This window comes from Falco peregrinus, unplaced genomic scaffold (assembly GCF_023634155.1).
Source record: "Falco peregrinus isolate bFalPer1 unplaced genomic scaffold, bFalPer1.pri scaffold_38, whole genome shotgun sequence".
NCBI classification, from domain to species: domain Eukaryota; kingdom Metazoa; phylum Chordata; class Aves; order Falconiformes; family Falconidae; genus Falco; species Falco peregrinus.
Genome location: NW_026599605.1, coordinates 457,444 through 462,500, shown reverse-complemented (window position 1 = coordinate 462,500; position 5,057 = coordinate 457,444).

The following is a 5,057-nucleotide window of genomic DNA, read 5'->3' as shown; positions in this document are numbered from 1 at the left end:
GTACATGCCATGCACAGCTGAGGTTTAGAGTTGCGTTTAGGGTTAGGCCTCTTAGGGTCAGGATTAGGGTTAGGGTTAGGTTTCGGGTTAGCGTTAGGGTTAGGGTTATGGTTAGGGTTAGGGTTAGGTTTAGGGTTAGGGTTAGGGTTAGGGTTAGGGTTAGGGTTAGGGTTAGGGTTAGGTACATGCCATGCACAGCTGAGGTTTAGAGCTCCGTTTAGGGTTAGGTCTCTAAGAGTTAGGGTTAGGGTTAGGGTTAGGGTTAGGGTTAGGTACATGCCATGCACAGCTGAGGTTTAGAGTTCCGTTTAGGTTTAGGCCTCTTAGGGTTAGGGATAGGATTAGGGTTAGGGTTAGGGTTAGGGTTAGGGTTAAGGTTAGGGTTAGGGTTGAGTGCATGCCATGCACAGCTGAGGGTTAGGGTTAGGGTTAGGGTTAGGGTTAGGGTTAAGTGCATGCAATGCACAGCTGAGGTTTAGAGTTCCGTTTTGTGTTAGGCCTCTTACGGTCAGGGTTAGGGTTAGGGTTAGGGTTAGGGTTACGTACATGCCATGCACAGCTGAGGTTTAGAGTTCCGTTTTAAGTTAGGCCACTTAGGGTCAGGGTTACGGTTAGGGTTAGGGTTAGAGTTACGTACATGCCATGCACAGATGAGGTTTAGAGTTGCGTTTAGGGTTAGGCCTCTTAGGGTTAGGGTTAGGGTTAGGGTTAGGGTTAGGGTTAGGGTTAGGGTTAGGGTTAGGGTTAGGGTTAGGGTTAGGGTTAGGGTTAGGGTTACGGTTACGGTTAAGTGCATGCCATGCACAGCTGAGGTTTAGAGTTGCGTTTAGGGTTAGGCCTCTTAGGGTTAGTGTTAGGGTTAGGGTTAGGGTTAAGGTTAGGATTAGGGTTAGGGTTAGGGTTAGGGTTAAGTGCATGCCATGCACAGCTGAGGTTTAGAGTTCCGTTTTGGGTTAGGTCTCTAAGAGTTAGGGTTAGGGATAGGGTTAGGGTTAGGGTTAGGGTAAGGGTTAGGGTTATTTACCTGCCATGCACAGCTGAGGTTTAGAGTTCCGTTTAGGTTTAGGTCTCTTAGGGTTAGGGATAGGATTAGGGTTAGGGTTAAAGTTAGGGTTAGGGTTAGGGTTAGGGTTAGGGCTGAGTGCATGCCATGCACAGCTGAGGACTAGGGTTAGGGTTAGGGTTAGGGTTAGGGTTAGGGTTAGGGTTAGGGTTAGGGTTAGGGTTAGGGTTAGGGTTAGGGTTAGGGTTAGGGTTGAGTGCATGCCATGCACAGCTGAGGTTTAGAGTTCCGTTTTGTGTTAGGCCTCTTAGGGTCAGGGTTAGGGTTAGGGTTAGGGTTAGGGTTAGGGTTAGGGTTATGTACATGCCATGCACAGCTGAGGTTTAGAGTTCCGTCAAGGGTTAGGCCTCTTAGGGTCAGGATTAGGGTTAGGGTTAGGGTTAGGGTTAGGGTTAGGGTTAGGGTTAGGGTTAGGGTTAGGGTTAGGGTTAGGGTTATGTACATGCCATGCACAGCTGAGGTTTAGAGTTCCGTCAAGGGTTAGGCCCCTTAGGGTCAGGATTAGAGTTAGGGTTAGGGTTAGCGTTAGGGTTAGTGTTAGGGTTAGGCTTAGGGTTAGGGTTAGGGTTAGGATTAGTGTTAGGGTTAAGTGCATGCCATGCACAGCTGAGGTTTAGAGTTCCGTTTTGGGTTAGGCCTCTTAGGGTTAGGGTTAGGGTTAGGGTTAGGGTTAGGGTTAGGGTTAGGGTTAGGGTTAAGTGCATGTCATGCACAGCTGAGGTTTAGAGTTCCGTTTTGGGTTAGGTCTCTAAGAGTTAGGGTTAGGGATAGGGTTAGGGTTAGGGTTAGGGTAAGGGTTAGGGTTATGTACCTGCCATGCACAGCTGAGGTTTAGAGTTCCGTTTAGGTTTAGGTCTCTTAGGGTTAGGGATAGGATTAGGGTTAGGGTTAAAGTTAGGGTTAGGGTTAGGGTTAGGGTTAGGGCTGAGTGCATGCCATGCACAGCTGAGGACTAGGGTTAGGGTTAGGGTTAAGTGCATGCAATGCACAGCTGAGGTTTAGAGTTCCGTTTTGTGTTAGGCCTCTTAGGGTCAGGGTTAGGGTTAGGGTTAGGGTTAGGGTTACGTACATGCCATGCACAGCTGAGGTTTAGAGTTGCGTTTAGAGTTAGGCCTCTTAGGGTCAGGGTTAGGGTTAGGGTTAGGCTTAGGGTTAGGGTTAGGGTTAGGGTTAGGGTTAGGGTTAGTGTTAACTGCATGCCATGCACAGCTGAGGTTTAGAGTTCCGTTTTGGGTTAGGCCTCTTAGGGTCAGGGTTAGGGTTAGGGTTAGGCTTAGGGTTAGGGTTAGGGTTAGGATTACCTACATGCCATGCACAGCTGAGGTTTAGAGTTGCGTTTAGGGTTAGGCCTCTTAGGGTTAGGGTTAAGGTTAGGGTTAGGGTTAGGGTTAGGATTACGGTTAGGGTTAGGGTTAGGGTTAGGGTTACGGTTACGGTTACGGTTAGGGTTACGGTTACGGTTACGGTTAAGTGCATGCCATGCACAGCTGAGGTTTAGAGTTGCGTTTAGGGTTAGGCCTCTTAGGGTTAGTGTGAGGGTTAGGGTTAGGGTTAAGGTTAGGATTAGGGTTAGGGTTAGGGTTAGGGTTAGGGTTAAGTGCATGCCATGCACAGCTGAGTTTTAGAGTTCCGTTTTGGGTTAGGTCACTTAGGGTTAGGGTTAGGGTTAGGGTTAGGGTTAGGGTTAGGGTTAGGGTTAGGGTTAGGGTTAGGGTTAAGTGCATGCCATGCACAGCTGAGGTTTAGAGTTCCGTTTTGGGTTAGGCCTCTTAGGGTTAGGGTTAGGGTTAGGGTTAGGGTTAGGGTTAGGGTTAGGGTTAGGGTTACGTACATGCCATGCACAGCTGAGGTTTAGAGTTGCGTTTAGGGTTAGGCCTCTTAGGGTCAGGATTAGGGTTAGGGTTAGGTTTCGGGTTAGCGTTAGGGTTAGGGTTAAGGTTAGGGTTAGGGTTAGGGTTAGGTTTAGGGTTAGGGTTAGGGTTAGGGTTAGGGTTAGGGTTAGGGTTAGGGTTAGGGTTAGGGTTAGGTACATGCCATGCACAGCTGAGGTTTAGAGCTCCGTTTAGGGTTAGGTCTCTAAGAGTTAGGGTTAGGGATAGGGTTAGGGTTAGGGTTAGGGTAAGGGTTAGGGTTATGTACCTGCCATGCACAGCTGAGGTTTAGAGTTCCGTTTAGGTTTAGGTCTCTTAGGGTCAGGATTAGAGTTAGGGTTAGGGTTAAAGTTAGGGTTAGGGTTAGGGTTAGGGTTAGGGTTAGGGTTGAGTGCATGCCATGCACAGCTGAGGACTAGGGTTAGGGTGAGGGTTAGGGTTAGGGTTAAGTGCATGCAATGCACAGCTGAGGTTTAGAGTTCCGTTTTGTGTTAGGCCTCTTAGGGTCAGGGTTAGGGTTAGGGTTAGGGTTAGGGTTACGTACATGCAATGCACAGCTGAGGTTTAGAGTTGCGTTTAGAGTTAGGCCTCTTAGGGTTAGGGTTAGGGTTAGGGTTAGGGTTAGGGTTAGGGTTAGTGTTTGGGTTAGGGTTAGGGTTAGGTTTAGGGTTAGGGTTGAGTGCATGCCATGCACAGCTGAGGACTAGGGTTAGGGTGAGGGTTAGGGTTAGGGTTAAGTGCATGCAATGCACAGCTGAGGTTTAGAGTTCCGTTTTGTGTTAGGCCTCTTAGGGTCAGGGTTAGGGTTAGGGTTAGGGCTAGGGTTACGTACATGCCATGTACAACTGAGGTTTAGAGTTCCGTTTTGGGTTAGGTCACTTAGGGTTAGGGTTAGGGTTAAGGTTAGGGTTAGGGTTAGGGTTAGGGTTAGGGTTAGGGTTAGGGTTAGTGTTAACTGCATGCCATGCACAGCTGAGGTTTAGAGTTCCGTTTTGGGTTAGGCCTCTTAGGGTCAGGGTTAGGGTTAGGGTTAGGCTTAGGGTTAGGGTTAGGGTTAGGATTACCTACATGCCATGCACAGCTGAGGTTTAGAGTTGCGTTTAGGGTTAGACCTCTTAGGGTTAGGGTTAAGGTTAGGGTTAGGGTTAGGGTTAGGATTACGGTTAGGGTTAGGGTTAGGGTTAGGGTTAGGGTTACGGTTACGGTTAGGGTTACGGTTACGGTTACGGTTAAGTGCATGCCATGCACAGCTGAGGTTTAGAGTTGCGTTTAGGGTTAGGCCTCTTAGGGTTAGTGTGAGGGTTAGGGTTAGGGTTAAGGTTAGGATTAGGGTTAGGGTTAGGGTTAGGGTTAGGGTTAAGTGCATGCCATGCACAGCTGAGTTTTAGAGTTCCGTTTTGGGTTAGGTCACTTAGGGTTAGGGTTAGGGTTAGGGTTAGGGTTAGGGTTAGGGTTAGGGTTAGGGTTAGGGTTAGGGTTAAGTGCATGCCATGCACAGCTGAGGTTTAGAGTTCCGTTTTGGGTTAGGCCTCTTAGGGTTAGGGTTAGGGTTAGGGTTAGGGTTAGGGTTAGGGTTAGGGTTAGGGTTAGGGTTACGTACATGCCATGCACAGCTGAGGTTTAGAGTTGCGTTTAGGGTTAGGCCTCTTAGGGTCAGGATTAGGGTTAGGGTTAGGTTTCGGGTTAGCGTTAGGGTTAGGGTTAGGGTTAGGGTTAGGGTTAGGGTTAGGTTTAGGGTTAGGGTTAGGGTTAGGGTTAGGGTTAGGGTTAGGGTTAGGGTTAGGGTTGAGTGCATGCCATGCACAGCTGAGGACTAGGGTTAGGGTGAGGGTTAGGGTTAGGGTTAAGTGCATGCAATGCACAGCTGAGGTTTAGAGTTCCGTTTTGTGTTAGGCCTCTTAGGGTCAGGGTTAGGGTTAGGGTTAGGGTTAGGGTTACGTACATGCAATGCACAGCTGAGGTTTAGAGTTGCGTTTAGAGTTAGGCCTCTTAGGGTTAGGGTTAGGGTTAGGGTTAGGGTTAGGGTTAGGGTTAGTGTTTGGGTTAGGGTTAGGGTTAGGTTTAGGGTTAGGGTTGAGTGCATGCCATGCACAGCTGAGGACTAGGGTTAGGGTGAGGGTTAG